Source organism: Chlorocebus sabaeus, chromosome 18 (assembly GCF_047675955.1).
Source record: "Chlorocebus sabaeus isolate Y175 chromosome 18, mChlSab1.0.hap1, whole genome shotgun sequence".
NCBI lineage: Eukaryota > Metazoa > Chordata > Mammalia > Primates > Cercopithecidae > Chlorocebus > Chlorocebus sabaeus.
The window spans coordinates 69,477,072-69,491,646 of NC_132921.1; the positions used below are offsets into that span (position 1 = coordinate 69,477,072).

General features: G+C 37.2%; 1 protein-coding gene and 1 non-coding gene across 13 annotated transcripts in view; both read left to right on the forward strand.

Moving 5' to 3' along the window:
• PTPRM (protein tyrosine phosphatase receptor type M) overlaps positions 1 to 14,575 on the forward strand; it is an 834,581-nt gene that overhangs the window by 417,224 nt on the left and 402,782 nt on the right. The window lies entirely within an intron of this gene.
• Positions 9,526 to 9,738, forward strand: LOC119618724 (small nucleolar RNA U3). The gene has a single exon (XR_005235086.1). It is a non-coding gene; the product is annotated as a small nucleolar RNA U3 (small nucleolar RNA).

Here is a 14,575-nt window from a genome sequence, read left to right on the forward strand (position 1 = left end):
AATGTGTTTCATTTTCTCAGGAAAGAGAAAAACAGATTCCTTACTTTTATGTACCTGGTCACCTAGGAATATTTTCTACTCTATGGTTCTGGTCCATTCTTAGAGCAATACATAGAAACACAGTAGAACTTATTCAAATCTGTGATTGCCAGCTGTTGCCTGGGCAGTGTTTCCCATTGCCTCTTGGTGCCAGAACGAGCTAGCTTTGTTTTAGTGGGGATTGGAAGCCTGTGCCCTGACGTGGAGAATAGTGCATGCACATCCCCAGCCAAGGCTGGTGAATGAAGGTATCATGGTCTGTGAGAGGTTCAGCCATAACACCTGGTGCTAGAGTAACTCAACATCCATATACAAGTGCAGGGCAAAATTGTGAACTAAACTGGCCTACATTTAGCAAATGTTTTAAAAATTGGAAACTATCTTTATAGACACTGATTTATAATGGAGGTCTGAGTTGATGTTTTGGACTGAATTTTTGTTCCTCCCTGATTCATATGCTGAAGTCCTAACCCCAGTATTTTAGATGGTGACTATATTTGGATAGGGTCTTTAAGAGGATAATTAACTTAAAATGTGATAATCTATTATGAATGGTGTCTTTGTAAGAAGAGGAAATTAGGATACAGGCATTGTACAGAGAGAAGACCATGAGAGGACGCAGGGAGAAGACATCACCAAGCCAAGGAGACAGATCCCAGAAGAAAGTAACTCTGCCAATGTTGATCTGGGGCTTCCAGCCTCCAGAACTGTAGAAAATGTGCTTACTGTTTAAGCCACTCAGTCTAAGGTACTTGGTTATGGCAGCCCTAGAAAATTTATTCAGCTGGTAACCCCAGCATGGGGACTGTCAGTTACACAGTGCTTTCAAGCTGTAACTGTCCTCCAAAAATCTGTCTTTAATCCTCTGCTCCCCACAGTAGGTCTCTTGAGACCCAAGTGTAAAAGTTTATGTAAATCCTTGTTCAGTTGTGTTTAAATGTTGTTTTAGAAGGATTATTCTTAGAGTCAGAGGAAGGTTGACTTGGTTATGATGATGTTAGTGGGTTGAAGCTGGCTAAGCCACCAGTAAGGGACCAAGTGGAGAAATATTATCTTTAATTGTTTTTAAATTATTAATAACATAAGGTCTTGCTTCAGAATACTTAACATATAACAGACATGAGAATCAGTGATTGGGGGAAGATTGGTCATGAATGTTTCTCGGCAGGCTCCCTGTCATTCCACTAGGTCCACGATCTGTGGTGAGTGGAAACAAACCTACAGCAAACAGGTCTCAGTTATTCTTACAGGGATAGAGGATGGGGAATGGGGACCCCTAGACTCCAGGGCACAGCTGGGGCTGATGCTGAAATTAACCTGGGAGGTGCTTTCATTTCTATTTCCTCTTACTTAGAAAACTCATAAGGCCGGGCGCGGTGGCTCAAGCCTGTAATCCCAGCACTTTGGGAGGCCGAGACAGGCGGATCACGAGGTCAGGAGATCGAGACCATCCTGGCTAACACGGTGAAACCCCGTCTCTACTAAAAAATACAAAAAACTAGCCGGGCGAGGTGGCGGGCGCCTGTAGTCCTAGCTACTCGGGAGACTGAGGCAGGAGAATGGCGTAAACCCGGCAGGCGGAGCTTGCAGTGAGCTGAGATCCGGCCACTGCACTCCAGCCTGGGCGACAGAGTGAGACTCCGTCTCAAAAAAAAAAAGTAAAGTAGATTTAATACCCGTTAAATCACATCTTGTTTTAAAAACCTATTAAAGATTAAAACCATTTTTTCAGAGTCAACATTATGATTCACTTTTGTTCACAATTCTCATGGATTTATTTTGGAGTTTTAAGTAAACAGAGACTTTTCATTCTTTCTTGATGTCTTCACAAACAAATAGGTATTTGAAAATGTAAATGATGACAGGGACAGTGGCTCATGCCTGTAATCCCAGCACTTTGAGAGGGGAGGCAGGAGGATCACTTGAGCCCAGGAGTTCAGGACCAGCCTGGGCAACATAGTGCGACCCTGTGTCTACAAACAACAACAACAACAACAACAACGACAACAACAAAAAACAAAAACCAAAAATTAACCAGGCTTAGTGGCACACGCCTGTCCTCCCAGTTATGCAAGATGCGAAGGCAGGAAGGTCGCCTGAGCCTGGGAGATTGAGGCTGCTGTGAGCTGTGGTCATGCCACTGCATTCCAGCTTGGGTGACAGAGCAAGGGGATCTGTTATGTTCGTTTCAATTTCTGAACTAGAACTTATCTCAAAAAAATCAAAAAAAAAGAAAATGTAAATGATTTAGAGACACTTTCAATGATCTAAAATTTTTGGTAAAATAAACATAATCCTTTTATTAGTTTGTAGTTTTAAAATTAGGCCCTTTCTAGTTTTGATTAAAATAAATGAAAAGGACTTTAAAATTTTTTATTGTAATAAAGTATACATAAAAATTTTTATCAGTTTCGCCATTGTAAATGTACAATTCAGTGCCATTAAATGCATTCACAGTATTGTGTAACTGTCACCACGATCTATATCCAAAACATTGGTATCATCCCTTACTAAAGCCCTGTACTTAAATGACCGCCTCCACTTCTCCCCTCCACCTAGTCTCAGACAACTTTTATTCTATTTTCTTTCTCTGTGAATATGCGTATTCTAGGTATCTCATACAAGTGGAATGATACCATAGTTTTCCACATGTCTGATTTATTTCATCAAGCATGATATTTTCAAGATTCATTCATGTTGGTAGCATATATTAAAATTTCCTTACTTTTGGTGGCTGAGTCATATTCCATTGGATGGATATACCACATTTTGTTTATTCTTTCTCCTGTTGATGGGCATTTTGGTTGCTTTCACCTTTTGGTTATTTTGAATAATGCTACTGTGAACATTCATGTACAATATCTGTTCGATTTCTAAGGGCTTTTGATACAAGTTAGATTTAGGCCCCAGAAAATGTCAGATTGGAGATCAAGTTCAATGTAAGAATGGGGAAAATTATCTACAGAGCAAATAACTATTGCTAAGGTTAGAGAATATAGTACCTTTATTTAAGTACGTATTGCTCATTATTATTAATACATAATTAATACTTGTTGGTCATAGATAACTTGTAAGTTCACTCTGTATTTGTTTTTGTGGCTATTAAGTTTATCATAATTACCACTGACACAAACCTGAGAGAGCAGCAATGTTGATGGATGTGGCTAACATTTTTTTTAAATGTCCTAGTTACAAGCAAGGAACAGGAAAAATTAAATGACTTCTAGTAACTGGCATTACTGTACCAAACCATGGGCAGTATATCGGAGGCTTGTGGGTTCCACTGAAATTTGTGCTCACTTTGCTTCCATATTGCTATTATTAGCCCCAAACTGCCCATCTTGGTTCATCCTAACATATAGTGCTTTATTTACAATGCATGCTAATGTTTATTTCTTAACACTAATTAAAATTTAGCCATGACTCCTTGAGCAGGACATGTAAGCATAATAAGAAGCACTTCTGTATGTTCGTACTTCCAAGCAAGAAGCTGCAGGATTCCTGTCCACCCACTATGCATATGGGATTTATTCACTTCATCCTGCTAGATAACCTCCTGTTCCTTTGTTGACTTCAGTTTTTCTAGCATAGCCAATTCTTCTTGGTTAACATTTTTTTAAAACTTGTGGTTAACATTTTTAATGTTGAATTCATTTACTTCCACACACTTTCTATAAGTTTCCAGAGTAGGAAAACCATTCCTATATTATTCACTGGCCACCATCTGCTCTCATACTCCTTACTTCATCTCTCACAGGCCTCACCTTCGCTCTCTTCTTTTGTGAAGCTCTTCAAAGCTTTCTCTTTTCTCAGGATGATGTTTTCTCCTGACATTTTCTTTCTTCTTCCTTTTCTTTCTTTTGAGACAGAGTCTTTCTCTGTTACCCAGGCTGGAGTGCAGTGGCACGATCTCGGCTCACTGCAACCTCCACCTCCCGGGTTCATGTGATTCTTGTGTCTCCCCTTCCGAGTAGCTGGGATTACAAGCACGCACAACCACGCCTGGCTAATTTTTGTATTTTTAGTAGAGACAGAGTTTCACCATGTTGGCCAGGCTGGTCTTGAACTCCTGGCCTCATGTGATTCACTGGCCTCAGCCTCCCAAAGTGCGGGGATTATAGGCATGAGCCACTGCACCCTGGCCACTTCTGATATTTTCTGAACATTTACTCTTTCCATCTATCCTAACACTGTCATGCAAAATGCACCAATGCCTTTGTATTTTTGCAACGTGAAAAATCGTGTGTGTTTGTGTGTGTGCTAAGTGTGTTCTGAGGTTTGATTCTCCTGATCCTTCATTGCAGCTAGTTTACTTTAGATTATATTCTCTTAATAAGAAGAGACAATGTTGACTTACTTTGGATAATGTCACAAATAGCTTGCTGTGTACTAAGTGGTTTCAATGATAGTATTTTTGAGTGATAACTACTTACAAATATTAAAAATATGAATATAAAAATTATTCAGTATTCAGCCAAAATCTTTTAGGGTTAAGAGCCTCAACTAGGTTATTTTTATGATTCAGGAGTTCTTCCCAAAAGGATGGCAATGCTGATTGGCATTGATTCATGGAGATGAAGCTCTTAGCCTTCTGCCCTTGAGACTTAAACAGAGGGTTTACATGTAGACAGTCTACACTGATCACTGAGACAGAGAAGTGCCTTCTCCATTCATGCTGCCTTTTTGAGTGTTGTTTTTTTCTTCAAGGATAGACTGTGTTAATGTCAGCCCAGTGCTCTGTTTATAAATGATGGCAGGGCCTGGGGGACGGGGGATGGGTGGATTGCAGGAAGCTTGTCTCAGTGTGCCAGGTTTTGTAGGCGACAGGGTGTGGTAATGGTTTCTTACATGAATGATTGCTGTAGCTAATGGAGGCCTTGTGAAAATGATTCAGATTAAGCTTCTAGTTTGCTTTAAGCTTACTGACCCAGTATAATTGAGTGTAATTCAGTGGAATCAGTGAATTTGTATTCTTACAGTTAATAGCAATATATTCTTGAGAATGAAGAAACCATGAATGAGGTTCTTAATTTGCTTTTCTGCGTCTTCCATGACCTTAAGAAGGATTTCATGAGAGCATTGGGGAAATTTTAAAAAAATTCTCTTTACAAACACTTTACACCTCACTCACTGTTAAATATGATTTATGTTGATAGCTGTGCTAAAGTGAGAAGTAATGCAAAATAGGGGATGTAGTGGTTGTTTTATTTAAGGGACACCATGCCTTTAACCACCTGCGGATTGTAGTGACCTTACCAGTAATGTCAATGGAATTATTATTATTTGTGACTAGAAAATGACTTATGACTGTAAAGAAAAGAAGGGAAAGGAGGAAAGCTAAAAGAAGAGAGGAATGGAGGGAGATGAGATAGCAAAGAACAGAGGCAAATCTAAGGCAATCTTCAGAAGTAGTAAAGTAAAACAGAAATATTGGTTTGCAAGGCAGTAGCACATAATAGAATCGCAGGGTCTAATTTCATTAACATCCTTGCAGCAAATAATTTTCCAGAATGAAAGGAACCAGCTGCACCAAGCAGATTTATATTTTTTAGTAGCAACCCAATCTAGCAACTTTGTGAGCATCTTAGGTTTGGTTTAGTTTTAAACTAATAAAATCTTAGCTGCCTGAACCGGGAGAGCTTGTTCTCATTAGTAACTGACACAAAGGGTTTTGCTGATTGTCCACATAGTTTCTGATTCCCAGAAAAAAAAGAGCAGTGAATGCTATAAAGGCCCATAAGTTATGGGATGTGAGTAGGAAGCCCAAAACTTATGGGAATTATGTAGGAAAGAACCCATCATGAGATACATGGATGATATTTCAGATTCTCAGGAGATTAACAAAATCTCTAGAGGTATTTATCCAATATGATGTTTCTAGGGCATAGGAAAAGCTTTTTAAACCATCGACCAGCCTCTGGAAAAAGGTATATGATAAGGGAACGAAAGTTAGGCAAAAAGAAAAAGAATCTGTGACTCCATTAAGGAACAAGAGCTACTTTGCTTAAAACCGACGTGTATTTTCCTCAGTACCGTGCCCTGAGTGGGTAGGAGAGGGAGTTATTACAACTTTGTTCCTGCTCCCACCAGAGCACCTGCGCTAAAAACTGTTTTATCTTTTGGAGTTCTGGGTATGATCTTGTTTAACAAGATATTTTGACTACAAAAGTATAATTTTTTTTAACTGTCTGCCTGAATCATTCACTTCATTGAGCATGGAGGCAATGGAAACTCTTCTTACTACAGTCAAATAGTTGCTTCATTAGAGAAGATTTATCCACAAGAATTGATGAGATTAAGTGTCAAAGCATTGTTGTTTCACTCAGTGCTTCTTTGAGCTTCACAAGTACTTCCTTTCTACACTTAAATGGCAGAAGTGAGAAGTCAAACTTTTCATTTGCTGATACCTCTAAATATCTTTTTTTGTCATCATCATCAGTGAACACATACAGGTGGGTAGACAGTAGATCCAGGGACCAGGGGCAACAAAGAGTTGTGCATGAATTTGCAGCTTATTTGAGAAAAACATTCACACACACACAGAAAACTGGTAGTACAGTACAGGAAGCCCTAACTTATTGTCATTGATAGGTTCTGGGAAACTATTACTTTACGGGAAACATTGTATATCAAAACCAATGTTACCATAGACTAATTAATATAAATGAGTTAAGTTACTATGTGATATTTCTGGTCAAGAAAACATCACCAACCTTCAAAATAAAGACCCCAAAACCTTGTAATATTAAATATTGAAACAAATGTGAGCTATGTGTAAATGGGAGAAACATTAATAAAAGCAAGGAAGACAATTATTTATCCAGGTTTTGGTGAATCAGTGAATGATGGCAGTAGTAGTAGTAGTAGTAGTAGTAGTAGTAGTAGTGGTGGTGGGTTAAATCAAAGAATACATATTTACAAACAAAGTTATTATGAGCATCTCCTACCATTCACCACACAATTAAAAAAAGACATTAATGACATTCTATAAAAAAGGATTCCTGGCAGTGAAGAATTTAATGAATGAAATAAAAATACAGTTGAGACCTTCAACAATGGATTAAATCAAGCAGAAGAAAGAATTACTGAACTTAAAGATAGGTCTTTTGAAATAACCCAGTCAGACATAAATGAATGAAGAAAAGAGTTTTAAAAAGAAAGCCTAAATGGCATATAGGACATCATCAAGTGAACAAACATTCAAATATTGTGAGTGCCAGAGGTGAAGAGATAGAAAAAAGCGTAGAAAAGCCTATTAAACCTGGAATAATAAATAAAAATTTCTTAAATCTTAAAAGAGATGTAGACATCCAAATATAGGAAGCTTAAAGATTTCTGAGTATACTTAAAAGTTTCCTCTCTGAGGCACATTATAGTTAAACTGTCAAAAGTTAAAGAGAAAAGTATCAAGTCACATATAAGGGAATTCCCATCAGATTAACAGCAGATTTCTCGGCAGAAACCATATAGGTCAGGAGAAAATTGAGTGATATATTCAAAGTACTGAAAGAAAGAAAAAAACTCCTGGTGAAGAATACTATATTCACCAAAAGTGTCCTTCAGAACGTAAGAAGATATAAAGTGTTTCACAGACAAAAACCGATGGGATTTGTCACCCTAGACTGGCTATATGAGAAATGCTTAAGAGAGACCTACACCTGGAAGTGAAAGGATGCTCTCCGACACCACAAAAACACACTAAAATAGGAAACGTACTGACAAAGCGGATACATATATGAGAAACAGAAAGGAATGAAATGTTATTACTACAGAAAACTACCAGATCTCAAAGATACATCAGAGAGGAAGAAATTAATAAAGGATTTACAAAACAAACAAAAGACAATGAAGAAAATGACATGAATAAGTTCTCATCTATTAATAACAACCTGGCATATAAACAGTTTAAATCTCCCAAGTAAAAGATATAGACTCACTGAATGCATAAAAATATATAATATAGCAAGACCCAACCATATTCTGCCTTCAAGAAACTGACCTCACCTATAAAGACATATAGATTGAAGGTGAAGAGATGGGAAAAAATAATTTATGTGAAAAGAAATCAAAAGTCTGCACTAGTTACTTTACTTATGTCAGACAAACTAGAACTTTAAGTCAAAAAACATAAAAAGAGACAAGGTCACTACATAATTATGAAGGGATCAATTGAGCAAGAGGATATAAATACACACACACACACACACACACCCCCAACACTGGCGCACCAGATATATAAAGCGAATATCATTAGCACTAATGGAAGAGATAGACTCCATTACAATCATAGTTGGGGACTTCAACACCAAACTTGCTTGCAGCATTAGATATATAAACTAGACAGAAAATCAACAAAGAAATACTGGACTTAAACTACCCTATGGACCACATGAACCTAGCAGACATTACAGAACCTTTCGTCCAACAACTGCAGTATACACCTTCTTCTCATCAGCACATGGAATTTTCTCCAGGTTACACCACATGTTAGGCAACAAAACATACTTCAATAAATATAAAAAAGTCAAAATCACTTCAAGTATTTTATCAGAACACAATGGAATAAAACTACAAATCAGTAACAAGAGAAATGTTGGAACCTGGACAAATATATAGAAATTAAATAATATGCTCCTGAATGATCATTGAGTTAATGAAGAAGTGAAGAAGGAAATAAAAAAATTGAAACAAATGAAAATGGAAAGACAACATACCAAAACCTATAAGATTTAGTAAAAGCAGTTCTAAGAGGGAAGTTTATAGTAATAAATACCTACATCAAAAAGTAGAAAAATTTCAAATAACCTAATGATGCACCTCAAGAAACCAAGAAAAGCAAGAACAAACCAAATAAAAAATTAGTACAAGAAAAGAAATAATAAATATCAGAGCAGAATTAAATGAAGTGGAGACAAAAATAGAGACAGAGATTAACAAAATTAAAAATTGGTTTTCAGAAAAGATAAACAAAATAGATAAACCTTTAGCTAGACCAAGAGAAAAACAGAAAAGACCCAAAAAACTAGAACAAAAAGGAGACATTACAATTGATACCACAGAAATAGAAATAATCATTAGAAACTATTAGGAACAACTAAACAACAACAGATTCCTGGACACATATAATCAACCAAGATAGAACCAGGAAGAAACAGAAAATCTATACAGACCAGTAATTAGCAATGAGATTGAATCAGTAATAAAAAGCCTCCCAACAAAGAAAAGCCCAGGATCAGATGGCTCTACTGCTGAATTCTACCAAATTTATAAATTAGAATTGAGACCGATTCTTCTACAGTTATTCCAAAAATTTGAAGAGAGAATTCTTCCTAACTCATTGTAATAGGCAAGCATAGCCCTGATACCAAAACCAGACAAAGATTTAACAAATAAGACGACTACAGGCATCATCATGATGAACAGAAGTGTAAAAATCCCCAACAAAATATTAATATCATAAATCCAACAGCCCATTAAAAAGTTACAAAGACGATACTTTCAGGGATGATTTCTATAGTTCATTACCAGAGAAGTTTCTCTGAATGGGTAGAGCACTGGAAACCATGAGGAGGCACAGTGTTCTCTCCTGAGCGTGAAGCTGGCTCTTGGTGTTGCTTCACTGCAGCTGCCATGTGCCATAGATGATTGTGCTTGTCTTCCTCTGGGAGAGTAAGATGGAGAGCATGCAGTCTGAGTGCTTCCCATTTTATTGTTGTGTACTAAGAACAGTGTTTTTGTTGTACATGAGGGTGGTAGCTTTGGCATTTAGCAGGCAAATTGTTTTGAGAACATGTAAAGTGAGAGGGTTTTTCCTTTGTTTTTTGCTTGCTGAAGGGATCCTTATGGGGTGGGCTGCTTGGTCTGTCACGTGGCTCTCAAAAATGGTTTTTCTAATTCCAGTATTCCTCGGTTTTTCCGGGCTTCTGAAGGTTTTTACCATGTAGTGTTTTCAGAAAGTTCATTATTGCTTAGTCTGCTGTGTTTAGTTCTCTTCAAGGTTTTGTAAAAGGGTTTGCTGGTGGAGAGACAAAAGCTTTTTTTCCTTGGTAGGTAAAGCATGTTTGAAATTATCCATTTACTCTTTTTTTTTCCTTTTTTTCTTTTTCTTTCTTTCTTAAAAAAAAAAATACACCATGATCAAGTGAGATTTATCCCAGGGATACACGGATGGTTCAACATACACAAATCAATGAATGTGATACACTACATCAATAGTATAAAAGACAAAAGTCATATGATCATCTTTATAGGTCCAGAGAAAGCTTTTGATAAAATTTAATATCTCCTCATGATAAAGTCTCTCAACAAACTTGTACCTACCTCAAAATGATAAAGGCAATATATGACATACAGCTAACATCATACTGAACAGGGAATAATTTGAAAGTTTTCCTCTGAAATCTGGAACAAGACAAGGATGCCCACTTTCACCACTTTCATTCAACATAGTAATGGAAGTCATGGCCAGAGAAATCAAGCTAGAGAAAAAAATAAAATCTCCAAATTGGAAAGGAAAAAGTCAGATTGTTCTTGTTTGCAGATGGCATGATCTTATATTTAGAAATACCTTAAAAACTATTAAAAAGCTATTAGAATGTGTAATCAATTTCAATAATGATGCAGGGTACAATATCAACATAACAAAAGTCAGTAGTATTTCTATACATAAACAGCAAACGATCTGAAAATGAAATCGAGAAAGCTATCACATTTATAGTAGTTACCAAAAAAATAAAATACCTAGAGATAAATTTAAATAAATGAAAGTTTTCTACAGCAAAACCTCTAAAACACTAATGAAGGGAATTGAAAACACAAAAACTGAAAAGAGATTACATGTGTATGGATTAGAAGAATTGTTAAATAATATTCTTAAAATGCCTGTGTTCCCTTAAAGCAATCCATAGATTCATTGCAATCCCTAACAAAATACAAATGACATTGTTCACAGAAATAGAAAAACATTCCTGATATTCATATGGAACCACAGAAAACCCTGAATAACCGAAGCAATCTTAGCAAAAAGAACAAGGCTAGAGGCATCACACTACCTGATTTGAAAATATACTGCAAAACTGTAGTAAGCAAAACAGCATGGTGCTGCATAAAAATAGACACATAGACCAACGGAACAGAAGAGAACCCATTAGTAAATCTACATATTTATAGTCAACTCGTTTTTAATAAAGGCTTCAAGAGCATACGATAGGGAGATGACAGTCTCTTCGATAAACAGTGCTAAGAAAACTGGATCTCTGCATGCAGAATCATAAAACTAGACCCCTGTCACCAAATATCAAACTCAAATCAAAATGCTGTAAAGACTTAAATCTAAGACTGAAACTATAAAACTACTAAAAGAAAACACGTTTTGTAGGAGAATTGCTTTGGTACATCATTGGTATGGACAAATATTTTTTGTTAACGAAAACACAGGGAACCAAAGCAAAAACAGAAAATCAGATTTTTTTAAAAAGCTGCACAGCAAAGGATACAATCAAGAAAGTGAAGAGACAACCTACAGAATTGGAGAAATTATTTGCAATCTAAAATCTGATTGAAAAATGAGCAAATGACCTAAGTGGACATTTCTCAAAAGCAGACATACAAATGGTCAACAGATGTACGAAGAAAATGCTCAACATTACCAATTGTTAGAGAAGTACAGATCGAAACCACAATGAGGTAACTTTTCATCACAGTTAATGTATCTGTTATCCAAAGAGAAATATAGCAGATACTGGCAAGGATGCAGAGAAAGGAGAACTCTCATGCCAGTGTTGGTGGGAATGTAAATTAGTGTAGCCATTATGGAAAGCAATATAGAGGTGCCTCAAAAACTAAAAATAGAGCTACTATATAATCCAGCAATCCCACTGCTGAGTATTTGAGTATGTTGCAAAAGAAAGGAAATCAGTGAAGGGAGATCTGCACTCTCATATTTATTGCAGTTCTATTTACAATAGTGAAGATACGGAGTCAACCCAGTGTCCATCAATGGATGAATGGATAAGTAAAATATATTGTATATACATAAAAGAATATTATTCCGCCATTAAAAAATGAAGTTTTGTCATTTGAAGCAACATGGATGAGCCTGAAGGACATTATGTTAAATTAAACAGGGCAGGCACAGAATCACAGATGCTACAGATTCTACTCATATGTTGGAGCTAAAAAAGTTGATCTCATGGAGTTAGAGAGTAGAATGGTGGTTACCAGAGGCTGGGAAGGGTAAGGGGTTGGAGGGATGAAAAGAGGTTGTTAATGGGTACAAAAACACAGTTAGCTTGAAGGAATAAGTTCTAGTCTTCAATATCATAGTAGGATGACTATAGTTATCAATAATTTATTGTATATTTCAAAATAGCTGCAAGAGAAGATTTGGAATGTTCTCAGCACAAAGAAATGAGAAATGTTTGAGGCAATGGAAGCCCCAATTACCCTGATTTGATTATTACACATTGTATACATGCATCAAAATATCACATGTACTCCACAAATATGTGAAATTTGTATGTATCAATTTTTAAAAATTAAAACATGACACTATTAAAAGTACTACCTTTATTCCTCATGAAGATGTTTGTGGACTAATAGGAAAAAAGCATTACATATTTTAAATATAGAAAGAATATTCATATAGTGAAAAAAATTACAAATATGGCAGGCTCCCCAAGTACTTTTATACACCATTTTTTAAAAATGTTTTTCTGAGACAATCTCGCTGTATTGCCCAGGCTGGAGTGCAGTGGCACAATCTCAGCTCACTACAACCTCCACCACCCGGGTTTAAGTAATTCTCATGCCTCAGCCTCCTGTGTAGCTGGGATTACAGGCATGTGCTACCACACCTGGCTAATTTTTGTATTTTTAATAGAGACAGGATTTTGCCATGCTGGTCAGGCTGATCTCAAACTCCTGGCCTCAAGTGATCTGCCTGCCTCGGCCTCCCAAACTGCTGGGATTACAGACATGAGGCACTATGCCTGACCTGTATGACATTATTTATTGTGCATTTGGATAATTATTGTACACTTTATGAATTTTTATTATTTGTATTCATTCATTTTCCAACCTGCTTATTCCTGCTTAGCGTCTCAGGTAGTCACAGCCTATATTGGCAGCTCAGAACACAGGTGGGAATCAGCCCTGAACAGGATGCCCTTCCATTGCGGAGTGCACTCACATAGCCCCACACTCACTCACACTGGGACACTTGAGAGAATCCCATTAACCTGTCATGCACGTCTTTGGGATGTGTTAGGAAACCAAAGTACCTGGAGAAAACCTTCACAGACGTGGGGAGAATGTACGAACTCCACACGGACAGTGGCACTGGCTGGAAATTGACGTATTTTTCTCATCAGTGTTATAACCAGATGACATGGAGTGAGACAATGTTATTTGAGAACCTGGTATATAACCAGTATTTACCATAAGAGTCAAATCAATGATACAGATGATAGTATCAATATAGGCTAGGCGATTGGGATGAGTCCTTTGAGAAAGCAAGCCTTGAGCTGGGCTTTCCAGAAAGAAGCTACAATCCCTCTCTGAGCAGAGGCAAGTAGGATGGGATGCTAGGCACAGAAGACAGTACTGATGGCAGTTTGCAGGAGGGACTTTCAGTTGTTTAGGGGATAGTGTTAAGTTGGTGCAAAAGTAATTGTGGCTTTTGACAATGGCAAAAATTTTTTTGCAACCACTTTTGTACCAACCTAATATAATATGTTGATTCTAACTGAGCATTTGTTCTGAAAGAGTAGTAACAGAGAAGGTTCCAAGATAGACGGATGCTCAAATGTGGGAAAATTATTGTACTAGGGTTCTCCAGAGAAACAGAACCAGTATGATACGTGTGTGCACACACACAAAGATTTATGATAAGGATTTGGCCCACATGTGTGGAGGCTGACAAGTCCCGAGATCTGCAGTTGGCAAAGTAAGTGGAGACCAGAAGAGCCTGTGCTGGTGTGGTTCCAGCTGTAAAGACAGCAGGCTCAAGACCCAGGAAGAGCCGATATTTCACTTCATGCCTGAAGGCCAGGAAAACAAAAAGAAAAACAAAAAACAATGTCCCAGTTCAGAAGCGGTCAGGCAAGGGGAATTACCAGTCTTTTTGTTGTATTCAGCCTTCAACCTGTTGGACAAGGCCCACCTGCATTAGGGAAGGCAGTCTGCTTTGCTCAGGAACCCGATGCAGGTGTTAAACACCCAGAAACACCCTCACCAGAAACATTCTTCACCAGATGTCTAGGCTGCCTCTCACCTTGTCAACCTCACACATAAAATCAACCATCAGAATCATGAATGCCAGGAATTTACATTTAAATTGTAGATAGTTGAATATGATGCCTTATTTAGGCAAAAGTCCACAGTTAGATAAACTGTCAGCAGATACATTTATTAAGGTGCCGTGTGTCTGATATTAATCATATCAATTTGTTTATTCCCCTCTTTTGATGTATAATGATCTTACTATGTGCCAGTAAGTGAATATATAAAATAATATGTTTGGATTTCTACAGGTGTA